At 51.9% G+C, this 23111-nt stretch overlaps 1 long non-coding RNA gene and 1 pseudogene across 1 annotated transcript; one reads left to right on the top strand and one right to left on the bottom strand.

Moving 5' to 3' along the window:
• Nucleotides 1-15385: 15385 nt before the first annotated feature.
• Nucleotides 15386-16754, bottom strand: LOC102138224 (guanine nucleotide-binding protein subunit alpha-11 pseudogene; annotated as a pseudogene).
• Nucleotides 16755-20547: 3793 nt separating this feature from the next.
• LOC141409846 (uncharacterized) lies at nucleotides 20548-22729 on the top strand. Its single transcript, XR_012432338.1, has 2 exons — nucleotides 20548-21095; nucleotides 22208-22729. It is a non-coding gene; the product is annotated as an uncharacterized lncRNA (long non-coding RNA).
• The last annotated feature ends 382 nt before the right edge of the window (nucleotides 22730-23111 follow it).

Here is a 23111-nt window from a genome sequence, read left to right as displayed (position 1 = left end):
AACTGTTCGTTTCAAGTATATTAACATAAATACCATCAATATGGTTTTTCATGGTTAAATGGTCACTTAAAGCACTTCAGTTAAAATTCTGCATATCATACAATTCTACAGCTTGCTAGTAGATTGCAAAGTAAATAGTCATTCAAATAAAAACAACAAAACACGTGATGTTTTTCACTGGTTGTTGCTATTTTTAGGTGAGCATTTGCTATATACCATCAGAGAGATGATAATAACAAATTGCGAATTTCTTTCATCATTATATAAAGGTGGCTTTAAGATAGAATGGTATAAGGGCAAAGAAGAATTTGAAATCTAACATCAACTCAGCGATGCATCAAGATAAAAGTAGAGACAATAGACGCATCTTGGTGAACACCGAATTTTTTTTAGACAGAATTTTGCTCTTGTTGCCCAGACAACGAGGCCCTGCCTCGGCCTCCTGAGTAGCTGGGACTACAGGCTGGGACTACATGCCACCATGCCCGGATAATTTTGTGTTTTTAGTAGGGACAGGGTTTCTCCATGTTGGTCAGGCTGGTCTCGAACTCCCACCTCAGGTTTTCCGCCTGCCTCAGCCTCCCAAAGTGCTGGGATTACAGGCATGAGCCACCGTGCCTGGCTGAATAACGAATTTAACAAAGCAGACTGAGAGAAGCAATTACCTTAAAAAAAATAATATTTGGCCAGGCGCAGTGGCTCACGCCTATAATCCCAGCACTTTGTGAGGCCAAGGTGGGTCGATCACAAGGTCCAGAATTCAAGACTAGCCTGGCCAAGATCGTGAAACCCCATCTCACCTAAAAATACAAAATTAGTAGGGCATGGTGGTGGGTGCCTGTAATCCTACCTGCTCAGTAGGCTGAGGCAGAGAATTGTTTGAACCTGGCAGACGGAGGTTGCAGTGAGCTGAGATCGCGCCACTGCACTCCTGCCTCAGCGACAGAGCAAGACTCCATCTCAAAAAAAAAAAAATACACACACACACACACACACACACACACACAGGGTAAATCCCTAAGATCCAGGGCTTTGCAATAAATATGTAAATAAATCCCAAATATCTATGCTGAAAGTTTAAAAGAAATGCTAATTGATAATTAGAGAAATACAACTTTTCCTTAGCTTTCTAATAATCTAGAAACAAAGAATGTTGCTAATATTTAGACAGACACTACAAAGTACCTTACAAGGAGAGATGTGTAAGGATGGCAGGATTCACCAGCAGCCCTGGGCTTGTCCACAGTATCCCCACTGATGAACAGTAACTCCATTGTGTAAATGCTGATGAACACACTATTACAGGACTTTTCCAGTTTAGACATACCATATTTTCTTTCAAACAATTCTTTGTTTACGTAGATCAGCAATATGATTATTCCATTTTTCTGAAAATCGACCAAAAGTTTATTCTCAATAATACATCCCTATGTCAGAGCAGCAATAACATATAATGACTAATTTTCTATATTTTACATCCTAACAGACCATATCATTTTACTGCTTTCAAAAAATTTTTTTCCCTTTTTGGTAGTTCTTACAATTACTTTAATGGGAGACTATAAGAGAAGTTTTAAAGTTTAGTACCTCTTTTTAGCCTTTTAATTTCTGAAAAGCAAGAGGGCAGAAAAGATCAATCAAATTAAACACAACAGCAGGGAGGCCACAATGAGGAGGTCTCCAAGGGTCTTTTAGCAAACTTCCTAAAACACTTCCTAAAACACTCTCTCAGCTGCGTGGAAATAAGATTTTACAGTTGCAGTGGTGCGGGCTAGTAATCCTAGCACTTCAGGAGCAGAAGCGGGGCAGATCGCTTTGAGCTAAGGGCAACATAGCAGAAACCTCCCTCCCCTCCCCCACCCCCCAGTCCCACCCCCTTCTCTACCAAAAATGCAAAACTTAGCCAGGCCTGGTGGCAAGCGCCTGTAGTCCCAGCTACTTGGGAGCCTGAGGCAGGAGAATTGCTTGAACTCAGGAGGCGGATTTTACAGTGGGCCGAGACCGTGCCACTACCAGCCTGGATGACAAGAGCAACGCTCTGTCTCAAAAAACAAAAACACAAGGTTAAGAGGGACCCCAGACTTTACAGATACAAGTTTAACAGGGACCCTAAAGCAAAAAACCCCAGCCCTTTTTATCCCAATCATTGAAACACCAGGAGGGTATAACAGTTTTGCAGCCTAGCTGTAGCAGGCTGATGCCCCCAAGATGCCCATATCCTAATCCCGGGAACCGGTGAACATGACCTTACACAGCAAAAGGGGCTTTGCAAGTATAATGAAGTTAAGGGTCTTTGGCCAGCTTGTCCCCGCAGGGTTTATGTACTCACCTGGATCCTTATAAGAGCAGAGCAGGTGATGGAGAGCAGAGGGAGGTGTAGCGATGAAAGCAGGAAACTCGCGTCACTGGAGAAGGGCAGCACAAGCTGAGGAGAGCAGGCCGCCTCCAGGGCCAGGAAATGGAATCTCCCGCAGAGCCTGGGAAGGCACTGACCCTGCTCCCACCTTGACTCCGTGGAACTGACTTTAGAATTCTGGCCTTCAGAACTGTAAGGGAATACCTCTGTGCTGTTTTAAGCCACTAAGTGTGTGGTAATTTGTTGCAGCAGCAACAGGGAACCAGTATTGTAGTGAAGCCTCAAAACCCACCTGAAGGAGCCAGGCGCAGTGGCTCATATCTGTGACACAGTTTCACTCTGTCTCCCAGACCGGAGTGCAGTGGCACGATCTCTGCTCACTTCAACCTCTGCCTCCCCAGTTCAAACGATTCTCCTGCCTCAACCTCCCGAGTAGCTGGGATTACAGGAGCGTAGCATACCTAGCTAATTTTTGTACTTTTAGTAGAGACAGGGTTTTGCCATGTTGTCTAGGCTGGACTCAAACTCCTGGCCTCAAGTGATCCACCTGTCTCAGCCTCCCAAAGTGCTGGGATTACAGGCGTGAGCCACCGCACCCAGCACTCCTCAAGGTCTTTGATGGTAGGTTTTTCCAGGTGATCAGTCCTTGTCTGGTCTGGCTGTGTCCCACTCTCCCTCTCACCAAGTTGGAACTCCTAGCTAGTTTTCAGAGGAGGAGAGTGTGTACCCCAACCCCAGCTTAGTATGGTTCCGATCTGCATTTAACTCACGAAGCCTGGCTGCTCCCCAGGCCCTGGAGAAAAAAAGGCTCTCGCTGAGGGTATGATACAGGACGGGCCTGTCCCCAGAACCCTGTGAGACAGAAGCCCAATGTCCCACCAGGTTGGCAGGGCTGGGGAAGGGAAAGTGTTATGGCAGCCACAAGACTAAAAAGAGGCAGCAAAGGGAGCAGGACAGCGCTCCCATGGAACTCATGCCGCTGCCTGAGTGAGGTGAGGAAGGAGTGCACCCAGTGATGTCAGGGGCTCCAGAGGCGCGGTTCCAGCGCGGCTTTTCCCCTCGCTTCTTGCCATGTTATTCTAATCCCCTCCAGGTGAGCTGCCCACTTTGTACCCAGGGTTGCCGCTGGGGCCTGTACCCAAAAGCAGCCCCCCCATGGCCATGGCCCCAGGAGTGGGGCAGAGCAGGCAGGAGTCCTGGACAGAGGAGACACAGGGGCAGGAGGGAATGGGCCCCAAACTCCAGGAGGGGGCCCTTCTCATGGGTCCTGCTTATTGGCCTCTCCTCCGTTACCCCTGGGCTGATCACCCTGGGAAGAACTAAGCAAAGGCTTCTCACTCTCAGGTCCGAGAGGTTCAATTACCGGGTCCTTAGGGAGGTGCGAGCCCCTGAAACGATGCAAGGTGCCCGGCCTAATTTTTATATTTTTAGTAGAGATGGGGTGTCACCATGTTGGCCAGGCTGGTCTCGAGTTCCCGACTTCAAGTGATCGGAATGCCTCGGGCACACAAAATGTTGGAATTACAGGCGCCAGCCAACAAGCCGGGCCAGCCCTATTTATTTAAGCCTGTACATTTTGCACTTGTTAAAGTATTTGAACATTCAATTATCATGTTTTCTTTAAGCAGTCCCTCCCTGTTGCACACTTGGATGGTTTATTTTTTTAGACAGGGTTTACCTCAGTCTGGCAGGATGCAGTGCTCTGATGGGATCATAGCTCATTGCAGCCTTGAACCTTGGGGTTCAAGTATCTGGGAAGCTGAGGTGTGACTACAGAGAAGGGGTCGTGCCATGTTGCCCAGGCTGCTCTTTAACTCCTGGCCTGAATGAAGGGTTCCTTCCGTCTCGGCCGCGTCCGGACAGTTTTCTAGTTTTGACCCACAGAAACACTGAGCTGGGTCGGAGTTTGTCAACTACCCTTCTCCAGCCAGCAACACACAGAACATGGCGGGGAAGTTCGCGGTTAGGGGGTCCACTCCGACAGCGGGGAAGCTCGCGGTTACCCGGGTCCACTCCGAGAAAAACACAGTCCAGCTCCAGGCACTGTGGCGTCACCGTGACGCCGCCGGAGGCCGGCGCTCCACGTCATCACAGAGGCCCTGTGACGTCACAGAGACCCGCCCCCTCCTGTGGAACCAATCGGAAGTCGAGGCGCGGCGGCTGGGTGTTCCAGGGGCGCCCATGCGCAGACGCGTGGCTACAGGCTGCGGGTCAGTGTTCGCAGGCTGTGTGTTAGGGCCCGCAGGCTCCTACCTGGCCGCGGACACCAATAACCTACAAGGAGGAGATTTACCACTGACTGTACTACTGCTACCTGCGCGACTTGCCAGCCTGCGGCGTAGGGCGCAGCAAGGGCCTGACGCTGAGCGAGCAGGCGCTGCGCACCAAGCGGCTATCGCCTGGCGGGCACAAGCACAAGATCGGGCGGAAGCTCCTCAGTGGCCACCGCAAACCCGCTAGCTTCGGCTGCAGCCCTTGCCGCACACTCGCGTCACCTGAGCCTGTGTAGGTGCGCCTCCCAACACTTCCTCCAGCCAGGTCCCGGGGACGCCAGCAGCGTCCCCCGCCGCCGGGCGCCGCGCAGGATCGGCCAGGTCTGAGGCTGCCCTGCATTAGGGAGCTGCCTTGACCTCTGATGGCCGTTGCAACAACATCAAAGCCTTTGGAACTTTGTAGGGGGATACAAGGGGCTAGGAAACCAAGAAAACATCTTTTTAAAAATATAAGCGATCGGGCCAGGCGTGGTGGCTCACACCTGTAATCCCAGCACTTTGGGAGGCCGAGGTGGGCGGATCCCTTGAGCTCAGGAGTTCCAGACTAGCTTGGGCAACATGGTGAAATTCTGTCTCTACAAAAATACAAAAAATTAGCTGGGCATGGTGGCGCGTGCTTGTAGTCCCCGCTACTTGCAAGGCTGAGGCGGGAGGATCGCTTGAGCCCAGGAGGTGGAGGCTGCAGTGTGCCATGATATTGCCACTGCACTCCAGCCTGGTTAACAGAGTAAGACACTGTGTCAAAAAAAGAAAAAAGAAAAAGAAAGTAACTGATCTGTGTTTTTGTCTGATTTCCTACAGGATACCGAAGGACCTGTTCAAAGTATTTTCTGTAACTCCAACTGTAACTTGGTTCTAGGAGGAGAGAATCCACGTTTGGTCAACAGAACTTTTCACTGTCACTAAAGTTTACTGCTTCAGTATCTTTTCCTTACTAATTGATTGTTAATTAAGTAGTGTCCAACTGAGTAGCCTTTTTAGGGTTTATTAATTAAAAGAGAGCAGCGAAAGTGGCATTTTAACTCTTCCTTTTTTTTTTTTTTGCAGTTACTATGGTAACTCTTTTCAAGTTCACAAATGATTTGTTCTTAGCTGTAAAGAGGTCAGAAATGTAAGTGGGGAGAGACCAAAGATAGGAATATGTGTAAGATTTCTACCTAAATGTTGGCCGGGCGCAGTAGCTTACGCCTGTAATCCCAGCACTTTGGGAGACCGAGGTGGTCTATCGCCTGAAGTCAGGAGTTCAAGACCAGCCTGGCAAACATGACCAAACCCCGTCTCTACTAAAAACACAAAAACTAGATGGGCATGGTGCTGGGCGCCTTTAGTCCCAGCTACTTGGGAGGCTGAGGCAGGAGAATCGTTTGAACCTGGGAGGCCAAGGTTGTGGTGAGTGGAGATCATGCCACTGCGCTACAGCCTGGGCGACAGAGCAAGACTCCATCCAAAAAAAAAAGATTTCTACCTAAATGTCACAGACTGCTCTGAAGGTTAATATTTGGTATTCTGATGTATATTGCACAATGTGTCAACCTCAAATAATCAAAAGGGTCAGAATCTAAAGGGAGTTTATTCATGCAGAGAGTTTAAGGAGGGTCACCTGGGAAGCACAGATACCCAAGAGTGGAAGACAGTGTTCCAAGGCTTAGAAGTTTGGGATCACTTGCATAGACAAAGTTTAGGGAAGCTTAGCAGAATTTCAGCATCTCTCCGTGTAAGGCTTAATACATACTTAAAACAATCTGATTGGTCCGGGTGGTCTTTCTTTCACTCTGTCACCCAGGTGGGAGTGTAGTGGTGCAGTCGCCACTCATTACAGCCTCAGCCTCCCTGGCTCAAGCGATCCTCCCACCTCGGCATCCCTACTAGCTGGGACTAGAGGCATGCACCAACACACCTGACTAATTTTTGTATTTTCTGTAGAGACAGGGTTTCACCACGTTGCCCAGGCCAGTCTGAAATTCCTGGGCTTAAACAGTCTGCTCACCTCTGCCTCCGAAAGTACTGGAATTACAGGCATGAGCGACGGTGCCCAGATAGGGTGGTCTTTTTTTCTGGGAAGTGTGTATTTTACCGTCTACACTGAAGATGTAAGTCATGGGGTCTTTTGTGCCATCTGGTGTGAGTTAGGTACAGAACAATAAAGGAGGCAGTTAATCTGTAACAAAGATGAGTGATTGGAAGGAGAGGAGGACTAGTCTCTGGTCTCTCATAGTCATTTACAGAATGAAAATAAGGAAGGAATAAATTATAATTTAAGAAGCAGAAGTCACAAACATGCTATGTGACTCTGTCAGGGTGTAACTTCCCTCTTGGCATGATAAATTTATAGAGGGTCCTGAAACTTTTTTTAATTTTATAGTTGCTAGGTTCTCTGCACTGTTGATCCCACAACAATTCTTCGAGGTAGATGCTACTATCCACTTTTTGTTTGTTTGTTTGTGTTTGAGACAGAGTCTTGCTCTGTCATCCAGGCTGGATTGCAGTGGCGTGATCTCGGCTCACTGCAACCTCTGCCTCCTGGGTTCAAGCAATTCTGCAACCTTAGCCTCCCCAGTAGCTGGGATTACAGGTGCACACTACCACGCCCGGCTAATTTTTGTGTTTTTAATAGAGACCTGGTTTTACCTTGTTGACCAGGCTGGCCTCGAACTCTTGACCTCAGATGATCCACCCGCCTCGGCTTCCCAAAGTGCTGGGACTACAAGCATGAGCCACCACGCCCTGCCCACATTTTAGAAAACGAATTCTAAGGCACAGAGAGTTCAAGTACCTTTCCAAAGATGACACAGCTAATTAGACAGCAGACTAGGTGACCTGACCCCAGGATTTTGCCCTTGACCTCTACACTACCTTGTTGAGCACAGCAGTAAATATTTCATACATAGCTTTATCCAGAATTTTCCTGTTGGTTGTGGTAAACCATGTTTTGTTGTTTTGAGACAGGGTCTTCTTCTGTTGCCCAGGCTGCTGGTGTGCAGTGACACAAACATGGCTCACTGCAGCCTCAACCTCCTGGGCTCAGGCAATCCATTTCAGCTTCCAAAAGTGCTCGGATTACAGGAATGAGCCATAATGCCTGGCCTCACACTATATTTTAATGCTTTTTTCAAAAATGAAAACTTTTGGCCGGGCACAGTGGCTTACGCCTGTAATCCCAGCACTTTGGGAGGCCGAGGCGGGCAGATCACGAGGTCGGGAGATTCAGACCATCCTAGCTAACATGGTGAAACCCCATTTCTACTAAAAAATACAAAAAATTAGCCAGGTGTAGTGGCAGGTGCCTCAAGTCCCAGCTACTCGGGAGGCTGAGGCAGGAGAATGGTGTGAACCCAGGAGGTGGAGCTTGCAGTGAGCCAAGATCATGCCACTGCACTCCAGCCTGGGCCACAGAGTGAGACTCCGTCTCAGAAAAAGAAAATGGAAACTTTTACCAGTGATTCCCTTCCTTCAAACTAATGTGTAAGTGATAAGAAAATGATGCTGTTCTGGCCGGGCGCGGTGGCTCAAGCCTGTAATCCCAGCACTTTGGGAGGCCGAGACGGGCGGATCACGAGGTCAGGAGATCGAGACCATCCTGGCTAACACAGTGAAACCCCGTCTCTACTAAAAAATACAAAAAACTAGCCGGGCGAGGTGGCGGGCGCCTGTAGTCCCAGCTACTCGGGAGGCTGAGGCAGGAGAATGGCGTAAACCCGGGAGGCAGAGCTTGCAGTGAGCCAAGATCCGGCCACTGCACTCCAGCCTGGGCGACAGAGCAAGACTCCGTCTCAAAAAAAAAAAAAAGAAAAAGAAAATGATGCTGTTCTGTTTTGTTTTCTTTTTGCATGTTTTGTTGTTGTTGTTGTTGTTGTTGTTTTGAGACAAGGTCTTGCTCTGTTTCCCAGGCTGAAGTGAGGTGATGCAATCATGGCTCACTGCAGCCTGGACCTCCCAGACTCAAGCAATCCTTCCCCCAGCCTCCCAAGTAGCTAAGACTACAAGTGTGTGCTACCACAGTTGGCTAATTTTTGTATTTTTTGTAGAGACAGGGTTTCACCATGTTGCCCAGGCTGGTCTCAAACTCCTGGGCTCAGCTATCCTCCACCCTTGGCCTCCCAAAGTGCTGGGATTACAGGCGTGAGCCACTGTACCTGGCTGATGCTGTTCTTTTCAAATGCATTTTTACTTTTTTTTTTTTTTTTTTTTTTGAGATGGAATCTCACTCTGTCTGCCCTGCTGGAGTGCAGTGGTGCGATCTTGGCTCACTGCAGCCTGGTCTTGAACTCTTGACCTCAGATGACCCACCTGCCTCGGCATCCCAAAGTGCTGGGGTTACCGCTGTGATCCACCACACATGGCAATTTTGCTCGTTTTAGGTGCTAGAACTTGTTAATTAAAAAAAAAAAAAGTTTTTTTTTTTTTTTGAGCTGGAGTGCAGTGGCATAATCTCAGCTCACTGCCACCTCTGCCTTTTGGGTTCAAGCGATCCTCCTGCCTCAGCCTCTCGAGTAGCTGGGACTACAGGCACATGCCACCATGCCCAGCTAATTTTTGTATTTTTAGTAGAGACAGGGTTTCACCATGTTGGCCAGGATGGTCTCGATCTCTTGACCTCGTGATTCACCCGCCTCAGCCTCCCCAAATGCTAGATTACAGGCATGAGCCACTGCGCCCGGCCAAAAAAAAATTTTTTTTAAGACAAAGTCTCATTCTGTCATGCAGGCTGGAGTACAGTGGCACAATCACAGCTCACTTGCAGCCTAGACTTCCTGGACTCAGGTGATTCTCCCACCATAGTCTCCCAAGTATCTCAGACTACAGGTGCACGCCACTACACCCGGCTAATTTTTGTGTGTGTGTTTGTTTTTTGAGATACAGTCTCGCTCTGTTGCCCAGGCTGGAGTGCAGTGGCGTGATCTCAGCTCACTGTATTAGCCAGGATTGTCTTGATCTCCTGACCTCGTGATCCGCCCACCTCGGCCTCCCAAAGTGCTAGGATTACAGGTGTGAGCCCCCGAGCCCAGCCCACACCCAGGTAATTTTTTTTTTGTAGTTTGTAGAGAAGGTGTTTTGCCACATTACCCAGGCTGGTCTCAAAACTCATGGGCTCAAGCGATCTTCCAGCCTCAGCCTCCTAAAGTGCTAGGATTACAGGCATGAGGGACTGCTCCTGGCCTTTTTTTTTTTTTTTTTTTTTTTTTTGAGACGGAGTCTTGCTCTGTCTCCCAGGCTGCAGTGCAGTGGCCAGATCTCGGCTCACTGCAAGCTCCGCCTCCCGGGTTCACGCCATTCTCCTGCCTCAGCCTCCCGAGTAGCTGGAACTACAGGCGCCCGCCACCTCGCCCGGCTAGTTTTTCATATTTTTAGTAGAGACGGAGTTTCACCGTGTTAGCCAGGATGGTCTCGATCTCCTGACCTCGTGATCCGCCCGTCTCGGCCTCCCAAAGTGCTGGCATTACAGGCTTGAGCCATCGCGCCCGGCTGCTCCTGGCCTTTTTAATTCAATTTAAATTATAAATGTGATCGCTATAGAAATATGTGTATTATTTATCTGCTGCTATGTAACAAATTACTCCAGACCTAGTGGCTTAAAAGTAAATACTTAGGGCCAGGCACAGTGGCTCATACCTGTAATCCCAACATTTTGGGAGGCCGAGGTAGGCAGATCGCTTGAGTCAGCAGTTTAAGATCAGCCTGGGCAACATAACGAGACTCCATCTCTACAGAAAATGCAAACATTAGTCATGCATGGTGGTGCACACCTGTGGTCCCAGCTACTCAGGAGGCTGATGCGGGGGAATCGCTTGAGCCCAGGAGGGAGAGGTTGCAGTGAGCCAAGATCACACCACTGCACTCCAGCTGGGGTGACAGAGTGAGACTCTTGTCTCACAAATACATAAATAAAATACTTAGGATCTCCATTTCTGTGGGTCAGGAATTCAGGAGTGACAGAGCTGGGTCATTTGGGCTCAAGGTGTCTCATGACATTGCAGTCAAGCTGTCCACTGAGACTGCAGTCACCTAAAGCCTGTTTCCAAGATGGCTCGCTCATGTGACTGCTGACCAGAGGCCTCAGTTCCTGTCACATGAGCCTCTCTACAGGCTACTTAGGTGTCATGGTGTGACAGCTGGCTTTCCCAAGTGAGCAATCAAAGAGTGAGCAAGAGGAAGCCACAGTACCTTTTATGATGTAGTTTGCAAAGTTGCAAGCCATCACTTTTGCTTTTTCCCATCTGTCAAAAGGGAATCATGTAACCCAGCCCACACTCAAGGGGATGGGAACTGGGCTCTGCCTTTTGAAGAGAGTATCAGAGAATTTGTGGACGTATTTTAAATGACCATACTATGTTTAATTATTGCAAGTACGGTCACTGTAGAAAAATTGGAAAATAGGGACAAGCAAAAAAACAAATCACTTGTAATTCCATGACTCAATGGATAGCATTACTAGTTGGGTGTATATAATTCCAATATTCAAAATACATATTTTCTCAAAATATAAACACACTGTATATACTGTGGTGTAATCTCTTAACGTATTTTTTCAAAATATAAACACACTGTATATACTGTGGTGTAATCTGCTCTTTCACTTAATGTATTATAAAAAATACCTTTCGTGTCAAATATTCTTTCCTTTTTTTTTTTTTTTTTTTGAGACGGGGCTTCGTTCTTGTCACCCAGGCTAGAGTGCAATGGTGTAATCTCCGCTTACTGCAACCTCTGCCTCATGGGTTCAAGTGATTCTCCTGCCTCAGCCTCCCAAGTAGCTGGGATTGCAAGCATGCGCCACCACGTTGAGCTAATTTTTTGTGTTTTTAGTAGACACAGGATTTCACCATGTTGGCTAGGCTAGTCTCAGACTCTTGACCTCAAGTGATCACCCACCTCGGCCTCCCAAAGTGCTGGAATTACAGGCATGAGCCACCGCACTTAGCCCCTCATAACATTTTTTAATGGCTGCATACATTTCATCATATGTATGTATCATAACTGATTTAATGAATTCTGTTATAGGACACTTAGTTTGTTTACAGGTTTTCCCTGTTTTATACATTTTGTTAAATGAACATCCCTACAGCACATTTATTTGTACAATCATGACTGTTTCTTAAATCCCTAGAAGCGAAATTTTTGCAACACAGTTTGCATAATTTTAAACTTCAAATGCCTGTTACCTAATTTGAGCAGAATTTTTACTGCAATAATCAAGAGTCCATTTGGCCAAATTCCTTATCTATGACAACATCTGCGAAAGTTCCAATATTGATAACTGTAAGTGAATTTGTTGAGAGTGACTGAAATCACTATGGAATGAGAAGTTGCTATGAAAATTTTACTAAAGAGTGAACTGGCCGGGCGCAGGGGCTCACGCCTGTAATCCTAGCACTTTGGGAGGCCAAGGTGAGCAGATTGCCTGAGCTCAGGAGTTTGAGAGCGGCCTGAACAACACAGTGACATCCCATCTGTGCTAAAAATACAAAATTAGCCAGGCGTCATGGTGGGCACCTTTAATCCCAGCTACTCAGGAGGCTGAGGCAGGAGAATCACTTGAGCCCAGGAAGCGGAGGTTGCAGTGAGCCGAGATCACACCACTACACTCCAGCCTGAGTGACAGAGTGAGACTCTGTCTCAAAAAGATAAAATAGGGAGATGCGAGTGTGTTAGCACTAGCACCAACACACTACCAGTTTTCCAAAGTGGGGGCACCAGTGTAAACTCCCATTAGAGCTGTATGGATTTCTCTTACAGCACGTCCTCTAAATCTTCGGCAGTGTTAGTGTTTCCAGCTTTAGGATTTTCGGTGACTCTGTAGAGGGATCTCATAGTGGGTTTTTGGTTTTTGTTTTTGTTTTTGGGTTTTGGGTTTTTTGTTTTTTTTTTTTTAACAAAATATATTCCAATTTAAAACAGAGTTCATTTCAGGAGGAAGATATGAAAAGTCAACTTCCATCGGTGTCTGGATTAAGGATCAGGGCCAGTGGCCACAGGAGGTGACACTGAGCCGCTCCTCAGCCCCTCCTCCCTTCCCCCAACGTGCATGACACATGCATTTCAAACAGTAAAAGGTTTAAAAACAGCATTGTATAGAATATTCTTTTTTAAATAAGGTTGAAATTATCTGAAATCAGGACAGTGTAATATACAAGTATCACTGGGTCCCATCTGCCAGGCCAGCCGCAGGATCTGCTGCCACCACTGGGGGACATTGGCAAGGGAATGCCCCTCTAGGGGAGCTGGGGGACCCAGGGCATGGGTCTTGCGGTGGCCAGGGGCTGCTGCCGCCTGGGCGTGACATGGTCAGAGAAGGTGGTCAGCACTCATGAGAAAGCATTGGCAGGTGAGATTCACCAAAGTAAAAACATACACCCCACACGTGGTCCCACACGTGACACGGGTGGGGATCGGCTGCCCGTTCCCCGACCTGAGGGTGTCACTGGTGCGAGAACCACTGCCTGGGACTCTACTGGGGCAGGCACCCCTACCCCAGGCCTGTAACACCCACCTCTGCTTTTTTGAGGGGTCAAGGGATCAGGCACTCAGACCCAGAGGACCCAGGCCAAACGGTTTGGTGGCCTCAACCTGGCTCTGGGATGCTTGGCACAGCCCCCTCCCCTGGAAGGGCTAATACTAAGCACACCCCCAGCCTGCACGCTGGGCGATTCCACCCTTGTGCCAGGTCCAGGTCCCCTTGTGCGATCTGGGCCCTCAGAGATGCCACAAGTCTAGGCCCCCTAGAGGGGTCCGCTGCCGGCAGTGGATACACTGGCCCCGCCAGGGGTGGCACCATCTGCTCCCCCAGGGCACGGCCGGGCCCCAGCACTCACCATGGGGGTTTCTGGCGCCAACCCTCTTAAGTAGACACTTGGCACAAAAAAAGGACGCTTCTGGGAGAGACAAAAGCGGAAAAGTGGCGAGGGGGGCGGGGACGCTGCCCGGTTTCCCAGTGGGGCTGATCACCAGAAATGTACCTGTCTCCTCCACAGGGCTCCCCCTCTTCTCCCGCCAGAAGCCAGCAGACAGCCCTGCGCAGAAGAAGACCCGGGCAGGTGTGACAGTGGCAGGCGGGAACTGCTGGTCGGGGTGGTCTTATTTGGGGGCCGTTTCTTTCTTTTTTTTGAGATGGAGTCTGCTCTGTCGCCCAGGCTGGAGTGCAGTGGCAGGATCTCAGCTCACTGCAAACTCCGCCTCCCGGGTTTACGCCATTCTCCTGCCTCAGCCTCCCGAGTAGCTGGGACTACAGGCACCTGCCACCTCGCCCGGCTAGTTTTTTGTATTTTTTAGTAGGGACGGGGTTTCACCGTGTTAGCCAGGATGGTCCCGATCTCCTGACCTCGTGCCTCGGCCTCCCAAAGTGCTAGGATTACAGGCTTGAGCCACCGCGCCCGACTGGGGCTGTTTCTTTTATAATCTGCCAAGGCCAGAAGCAGCTGTCCAGGGTCCCAGAATCGCAGTGGGCGAGGGCAGCACGGGCGATCCATCCTGGGACAGCTGTGCGAAGTCCAGACCCACAGAGTGCTGCAGTGGTCAGTCAGCAGCAGGCGAAAGAGCCACCTCCCCAAAAACAGTCCCCTCGTTCCCCACCTTCCAAGTCTCTGGGGGAGAACCAGTCTGGGTGCCTCAGTGCCTAAAGGGGCCCCGGGAGGCGGTCCCCCGGGCGGTGGCTCAGTGCGCAGCCGTGGCCTGGCGGGCTCCCCATCAGACCGTGGCTGTGGCCAGCCAGGCCTGGAAGCTGCCAGGGCCGGTGCCTGCTGCCACCTTCCACGTGGCCCTGGCCAAAGTGCAAGTGCTGGCTTCCCGCTCCTCGGGGGCGGACACAAGTACTTGGTACAAGGCCGGAGCTGCGGGCCAAGTCCCTCTCCCTACCTCTCCGGTACACACCTGAGAATATGCTGTAAAAGTCCGCACCCCACCCTCACTGTTTCCAAATTGGGGACAACACGAAGCAGAACAAAACGAAAAGAAATGGCCCCATCCAAGTGGCCTTTCTCTGAGTGTTACTGGGGACCATCCTTCTAGCCTCCAAGTCCACGTGGGCTCCAGTGGGGTGCACTCCAGCTGGGGCAGGGTGGCCGTGCAGCCCTCTGGAGCCCCTGGGCAGCCTGGAGTGGCCAATGTCGCCCCTGGAGGCACAACCCAGAGGAGCCCCGAGCCCCCATGACTCCAGCCCAGGGACCCTTCCCATCCTCTGCAGAGGGATGGGGTACCTGGCCAGAATAGAGGACCCTGGGCGTTTCTTCAACCTGTGAGGTCAGGCGTTCTTTTTACTCAAAAAAAAAAAAAAAAAAAAAAAAAAAAAAGTTTAGGCACTTCCCAGGGTGAGCGACTGAGGGAGTCCCCCAGCCCCTCTTCGGGAGTCCAGTGGGCAAAACACAGCATTGAGTTGTCAAGAGGCCAGGCGCACTGGGCGTCAATAACTTTAAAAAGGGGAAAAAATGTTAGTCCCCGAGTCTCCAGGCCTTTCGTGCTGAAGAAGAAAAGAAGCGGGGAAGAGAAAGAAAAAGCACGTGGGGTTGGAAGGACAGTCGCCGGAGGCTGCTGGAGTGGGGACCCCCATGCTGGCTGGCAAGGGGCTCCGTGAGGCCCAGAGTCGCTGGGGACACGGGGCACTCGTGTGTTTTATGTTTCGTTGGGTTTTTTTTTTTTTTTTTTTTTTTTTTTTTAGAAAAAAGCGAGTCATAAGCCAAGGCCGGAAAAAGGCTGCCTTTGCCCGTTGACAAAAGGTGAGAAGGCGCGCGAAGTGTTCGGAGAGATATACATCCCCTGACAACTGTGAAATAAAAACCATTTGTTAAAAATATTAAAAAACAAACAAAACAAAGACAACTCCTCCGCAGGCAGAGGCCCCGGACCGGGCTCAGCAGCGCCACCCGGCGGCAGCCGCGGGCTCGGTGTGAAGGAAAGTTTGTCCGGGCCCTTGTCTCCGTCCGGTCTCCCTGGGCCTGGGCGCTTTCAGACCGGGTTGTGCTCCTTGAGGTTGAGCTGCAGGATGGTGCCCTTCACGGCCGCGAGCACGAAGCGGATGTTCTTCGTGTAGATGATCTTGTCGCCCTCGGGGTTCGTGTCCACGAACATCTTCAGGATGAACTCCCGCGCCGCTGGGCGTCCCGCTGGGGCCCGTCGAGCTCGGGGACGGAGCCCACCAGGTGCGAGTACAGGATACTGTCCTCCAGCAGGTCCTTCTTGTTGAGGAAGAGGATGACGGAGTTCTGGAACCAGGGAGAGTTGACGATGGTCCGGAACAGGGCTTTGCTCTCCTCCACCCGGTTCTCCTTGTCCGACTCCGCCAGGACTTGGTCGTATTCACTGAGGGCGACGAGAAACAGGATGGACGTCAGGTTCCCAAAGCAGTGGATCCGCTTCCTGGAGCCGACTGCTGTCCCCCCACATCCACCATCCTGAAGATGATGCTCTCCAGGTAGAAAGATGCCGGTGGTGGGCACGCGGCCCCGCAGCGCGTCCTGCGGGGTGGGCACGTGGCCCGAGGCGGCCCTGCGGGCAGCGTCCGTCAGGCAGTACTTGGCCGGGTCCGAGAGCTGGCACTGGCGCCTGCGGTCGCAGCACTCCTGGATGCCGGGGTCGTCCCACAGGGTCCTGATGGCGCTGACGTACCAATGCTCGAAGGTGGTCACCTTCTCTGCGTCCAACTCTCGGATCAGGAGCCACTGGCCTTGTTCTGCTCCTCCTTGTGGAGGATGTTCAGCATCTCCACGGCCCGGATCGTGGCCTGGGTGGCGGTGAAGATGTGGTAGACGAGCTTGGTGAAGCCGCGCTTGGCCTCCTGCGAGTAGCAGGCCCCCTGGACGATGCGCGTCTGTTTGATGAAGATGCTCTTCCCGCTCTCGCCCCTGCGGAGCAGCAGCAGCTTGAGCTGGCGCCGGGCGTCGCGCTTGTCCCCTGCAGCTGCTTCTGGATCTCGGCGTTGATCCGCTCCTTCACCTCATCGCTCAGGCAACGCGCCATCACGGACTCCAGAGTCATCGTCCCGGCCCGGCCGCCGCCCACCGGCCCCCGCCCGCCCTGCCCCGCCTCGGCCGCTGCCTGCGAGCCGCCGGGTCCCCGCTGGGGCAGCGCCAACCGCGGACTCTGGCGCTGCCGCTTAGCCTGCGCTGCCGCCGCAGCCACCGCCAACCGCAGCCTCTGCAGCCGAGCGACAGCGCCCGAGTTGGGTTTTGTTTTTTTTGTTTTTTTTTTTTTTTTTTTTTTTGAGACGGAGTCTCACTCACTCTGTTGCCCAGGCTGGAGTGCAGTGGTGTGATCTCGGCTCACTGCAACCTCTGCCTCCTGGGTTCCAGCGATTCTCCTGCCTCAGCCTCCCAAGTAACTGGGATTACAGACGCCCGCCACCACACCTGGCTAATTTTTTTGTATGTTGTTTAGGAGAGACAGCGTTTCACCATATTAGCCATGATGGTCTCGATCTCCTGACCTCGTGATCCGCCCGCCTAGGCCTCCCAAAGTGCTGGGGTTACAGGCGTGAGCCACCGTGCCTGGCCAATCTGAAACCTTTTCTAGCTCCTGAGACTGTGGTTCAAGGCAGGGCTATGCTTCCCCCTCCCAGCCCTGGCACTGTACAGAAGCCTAAGAGATGCCCACTGCCAGAGCGGGGACCAAATCCTCATCTACCAGGGACCCAGGGGGTGCCCTCCCTGAGAGTTTGGCCCTTGGTCTCACTCCCAGGCAGAGACTCCTCGGTTCAGCTGCTTGATTACCCCGTGACAGAGAGCTCATTACCTCTCCAGGCTTATTACCTCTCCAGAGAGCTCATTACCTCTGCACTCCGTGGCCCACCCTGCCATCCCCTGACAGCCCCGCTCTGGCCAGCATGATTTTCCCAGTGTCCTCTACCCACCACAAACCCGAGCCCCCCAACAGGCTTGCTCTAAGGGGACAAGTTGTGCTGCAGATGGGGCCTTAAGAAGCAGTGCTCTATGATAAAGAAGGTTGACTCATGTCTGGCAGGGCTTTCTGGAGTCTGTGGAGCTAAAGACATTAGCAGAATACAAAGCTGGGCTTGGTCACTGGCACTCCTGACTGCAGTGACACAGCAGCTCTCAGATGTGAGCCGTAGATCTCAGACCTTTCCAGAAGCTCAGAGTTCTTGCTATGTAGTGGGCCCCCACTGTTTCTACTCCTTTTCTTTTCTTTTCTTTTCTTTTCCTTTATTTTCTTTTATTTTCTTTCATTTTGAGACACAGTCTTACTCTGTTACCCAGGCTGGAGTGCAGTGGCGCTATCTCAGCTCACTGCAACCTCTGCCTCCTGGGTTCAAGCAATTCCCCTCCCTCAGCCTCCCAAGTAGCTGGGATTATGGGCACCTGCCATCATGCCCAGCTAATTTTTGTACTTTTAGTAGAGACAGGTTTCACCATGTTGGCCAGGCTGGTCTCAGACTCCTGACCTCAAGTGAACCATCCTCCTTGGCCTCCCAAAGTGCTGGGATTACAGGCATGAGCTGCTGCACCAGACCTCGTTTCTACACTTTAAACCAGCTCCACGGGAGGCCCCCTGAGGCCGCCTGCTCCAATCCCAGGTAGTGACAATCGTGCAATGTCCTGGGAGCAGGAGTGAGATATCAGACAGTTGTGTTCAGGACTGGGCAGGTCTCATGCCCAGCTGGATCCTTCAAGCCCAGCGCAGCCCCCCAGATTCCACATGTGGGGCGACAGGGACTCCAGGCCTGAACTGTGCAGACCCAGGAGGGTCCATTACAGGGATATGCAGACTGAGGCCCAGAGGGGAGGGCTGGGCAGTCCCACAGATGCTTGGAGGGACCTCTAGCCCCACTTGTGTTTTCCAGGCCTGAGCTGCTCAGTGAGGGAGTCCAAGAGCCCATCATGGAGAGTCAAGGTACCCAGCGTGGGGTCGCAGGCTGTGGTGTGGGCGGGCAAGGGAGGGCCCCAAGGGCTTCTGCCACCAGCCCCTCCTCCTGCTGCCTCTGTCCTGCTCCCATCCTGGCCCTGGCATTCTCCCCACACCCCCGCACTGGGTTTCCCCTAACGATGCCATCTTGGGTCCCAGGAACTGCCTCCTCACTTGGCTTCTCTCCCCCTGCCCTGCCCCCAGAGAGGGACTCCGGGGACCCTCTGGTGGACGAGAACCTGAAGAGACAGGGCTTTCAAGGTAAGGTTGAGCTCAGGGGGAGGTCTGTTGTCCCAGCACCATGACCTTGACCTGGTTTGGGTTTGGAGGGCCAGGCTGGAAGTGGGGAGGAGCTGGCCCCCAACCTCAGGGCCTAAGGAACCAGGCAAGCCAGGTTGGCAGCCCAGGCCCGGCTGTACCCTGCCAGCTCTGTGTTAGAGACTCCAGGGGACAGGGGGTGCCTACAGGTGGATGGTGGGGGAACTTGGGGAATGGGAAGGTATAGGGCCCAGGAGCCTGTCTGCTCCCCTCCTCCCCTTCCCCCCCCCGGCCCCCGCCATCCCCACTGAGGTAGCTGACACGCCCACTCCTTATTCAGCAATCAGCTGTGGTCTTAGTGCTTTGAAATCAGAATAGGAGCCAGGTGCCGCACCTCACGCCTGTAATTCCAGCACTTGGGGAGGTCAAGGAGGGAGGATGGCTTGAGGCCAGGAGTTCGAGACCAGCCTGGGCAACATAGAACCTGTCTCTATATCTATTTTTAAGAAAATAAATCAGAAGCCGAGTGCAGTGGCTCGCGCCTGTAATCCTAGCACTTTGGGAGGCCGAGACAGGCAGATCACTTGAGGCCAGGAGATCAAGACCAGCCTGGCCAACATGGCGAAACCCCGTGTCTACCAAAAATATGTAAGAATTAGTCGGGCAAGTTGGTGTGCACTTGTGATCCCAGCTACTTGGGAGGCTGAGGCAGGAGAATCGCTTGAACCTGAGAGGCGGAGGTTGCAGTGAGCCGAGATCGTGCCACTGCACTCCAGCCTGGGCAACAGAGCAAGACCCTGTCTCAAAAAAAAAGAGAGAGGGAAAGAGAGAAATGGTGGTCTTGGATCCTTCCGGCGCATGCGGACACTTTGTTTGTTTGTTTGTTTGTTTGTTTGTTTAGATGGAGTTCTACTGTTGTCGCCCAGGCTGGAGTGCAATGGCACAATCTCGGCCCACTGCAACCTCTGCCTCCTGGGTTCAAGCGATTCTCCTGCCTCAGCCTCCTGAGTAGCTGGGATTACAGGCATATGCCACCACACCCGGCTAATTTTTGTATTTTTTTGGTATAGATGGGGTTTCACCATGTTGGACAAGCTGGTCTCGAATTCCTGACTTCAGATGATCTGCCGGCCTCAGCCTGCCAAAGTGTTGGGATTACAGGTGTGAGCCACTGTGCCCAGCTTTTTGTTTTTGTTTTTTCTGAGACAGAGTCTTGCTCTGTCTTCCAGGCTGGAGTGCAGTGATGCAGTCTCAGCTCACTACAACCTCCACCTCCCAGGTTCAAGGGATTACCTTGCCTCACCCTCCCGAGTAGCTGGGATTACAGGTATGTACCACCATGCCCGGCTAATTTTTGTAGTTTTAGTAGAGATGGGATTTTACCATGTTGGCCCAGCTGGTCTCCAACTCCTGCCCTCAGGTGATCCTCCCGCCTCGGCCTCCCAAAGTGCTGGCATTACAGGCATGAGCCACTGCACTCGGCTTCTGATTTCTTTTCTTAAAAATAGATAGGGCCCAGGGCCCTAGATAGATAGACCAGGGCCCTCTGGGCCTTGGTCTGCATATCCCTGTAATGTCGCGCCTGGCCACACTTGGGAGTTTTTAATGGGTGAGGGTGGCTCAGTGGCTTATGCCTGTAATCCCAGCTGAGGCAGGTGGATCACTTGATCTCAGGGGTTTGCTGCCAGCCTGGGCAACATGGCGAAACCCTATCTCTACCAAAAACACAAAGAATAAATTAGCCAGGCGCAGTGGCACATGGCTGTGGTCCCAGCTACTCAAGAGGCTGAGGCAGGAGAATCACTTGAGCCTGGGAGGTGGAGGTTGCATTGGGAGCTGCCAGGCCCGTCCGCTGTGTCTGTGGGGACTGCCCGTCCTCCACCGTCTGCTGGATCAGCTGGGCTTCCATTCCTTCCTTGTCTCCAGCCCCCCAGTGACTTCATGAAGCCCCCGCCCCCTGCTCGCCAGCCCGGGGCACAGGACTCCGCACTCCATGGTGCCCCTCCCCTCCGGGGCTTATTTATTGGTTTGGTGGTTTTCAAATGTCAACAATTAACTTAATTTCCAAGTCATCACTGTTGTGGTAACAGTGCATGTCCTTCTGGAAAACACACATCTCCATCAAGACGTTGGTGCTGAAGGACCTGAGGGGCCCACTCCAAAGATCCGTTAATTGTCAGAGAAGGAGTTCCCCATAATTAGAAAATCATCTTCCTTAAAAGTCACCAAATGCCTTTTCACTGAACAGCCCAAACCCATAATCGTTTTGCGCTTTGCAGAATATTACGACGCGAGGCTCTCACGGATCTACATCGCCCACACGCTAAGGGAGCAGGGCCAGGAGCTTTTCAATAAGAAATACGGTAAGCAGCGCAGAACCCCCGAGGGAGGGACACGCAGCTGCTGTGGGCAGAGAAATGGGAGGTTTCCCAGTTCCAGTCGAGGGCATTTCTGGGGAAACGATCCACCCCTTTACGTGTATGTCTTGAGCATTTACTGTGTGCCAGGCACTATCTCAGGCACTGGAGATACTGCCATGAATAAAACAGACACAGTCCCTGTACTCATGAGCCTTGCAGACCAATGAGGTGAGACACGCTTTCAACTACTACACACAGAATTTAATAGACAGGGGCCTGGCTCGGTGGCTCATGCCTGTAATCTCAGCACTTTTGGAGGCTGAGGCAGGCAGATCACTTGAGCTCAGGAGTTCAAGGCCAGCCCAGGCAACATGGCGAAACCCCATCTGTACCAAAAATACAAAAAAGAAATTAGCCAGGTGCAGTGGTGCACACCTGTGGTCCCAGTTACTCAGGAGGCTGAGGCAGGAGAATCACTTGAGCCTGCGAGGTGGAGGTTGCAGTGACCTGAGATCGTGCCATTCCACTCCAACCTGGGCAACAAAAGCAGAACTCTGTCTCAAAAAAAAAAAAAAAAAAAAAAAAAAAGGAGCATATGACATGGGAGCATATTGGTGTGGCTTTTTCCTTCTTTTCTTTTTTTTTTTTTTTTTTTTTTTGAGACAGGGTCTCACCATGTCACCCGTGATCATGGTTCACTACAGCCTCAAACTCTTGGGCTTAAGCAATCCTCCTGCCTCAGCCTCCCAAGTGGCTGGAACTACAGGCATGCACCACTATGTCCAGCTATTTTTTAGAAATTTTTGGTAGAGACAGGATCTTGCTCTGTTGCCCAGGATGATCTCGAACTCTTAGACTTAAGTGATCCTCCTGCCTTGGCCTCCCAAAATGCTGGGATTACGGGCATGAGCCACCATGCTGGCCTTTTTTTAATGTTCTGATCAAATAGCTCACATTGTAATGCCTATACTTTTCCACGGTGCTACCCGAGACCTTTCTCGTGCCATTCACTCTCCTGCACGCATGTCTTTCCATCACACCCCTGCAATCCCATGTACACACACCCCACGCTGCCTCTCACTCCTGATGGGCAGGACCCTGCCTCTCACCCACAGGGGAAGTCTTGGGTATCAAGTACCCGGTCCAGGTCCCCTACAAGCGGATCAAGAGTAACCCCGCTCCGTGATCATTGAGGGGCTGCCCCCGGGAATCCCGTTCCGAAAGCCCTGCACCTTCGGCTCCCAGAACCTGGAGAGGATTCTTGCCGTGGCCGACAAGATCAAGTTCACAGTCACCAGGTACTCAGGGGGAAGGATGAGGGTGAAGAGGCGGGACTAGCTCAGATGGAGGCTTATACCTGTGAATCCTTAGCCTTTCCCTAGGTCCTGCTCTCCCTACTGGACAATGTGGCTCTCCTGGCGCCATCCTGGGTCCTGGGGGTGGCCAGAAAGGGACTGCAGGCCAGCCCGAGTGCAGGGAACCCTTCAGAAGTGGGACTGGTCACCCCACGATGGCAAGGGCAGCCTTCAAGGGCATCTTCAACCTGTTCAGCAACACCCGCTCACTGCACCCCCAGCCCCCGGGAAAGGCATTCAGCCCCCATCAGAGGGATTTGCCCAAGGTCCCAGGGCCAGCCAGGGCAGAGCCTGCACAAGGCCCAGGTCTGCGTCCTGCAGAGTGACACTGCCAATGCCAGCACCCTGCCACATTGTCTCAGTGTCCTGCACACACAGAGCCCCAGGGCGGCTTGTTAAAATGCAGATTCTGCTGCCGTAGGTCTGGGGTGCTCCCAGGAGAGACCGAGGCCACTGCTTCCCAGGGGTGTCTTCCTCATCCCCCAGGTCCTCCTTCTGACACCCCTGCCTCTGTTTCTCTTCTAGGCCTTTCCAAGGACTCATCCCAAAGCCTGGTAAGAGGCACTGGCTGTGGAGGGGCACTGGGAATAGGGCCCAGTCATGGTGCTGGGGGCTGGAGCTAAGCCTGCTGTGGGGCACAGGTTCTGGGGGCTGGGAACAGAAG

The sequence above is a fragment of the Macaca fascicularis genome, chromosome 3 (assembly GCF_037993035.2).
Source record: "Macaca fascicularis isolate 582-1 chromosome 3, T2T-MFA8v1.1".
Taxonomy (NCBI): Eukaryota; Metazoa; Chordata; class Mammalia; order Primates; family Cercopithecidae; genus Macaca; species Macaca fascicularis.
The sequence above is the reverse complement of the archived record's forward strand: the minus strand, read 5'-3'. Positions and strand labels throughout refer to the sequence as shown.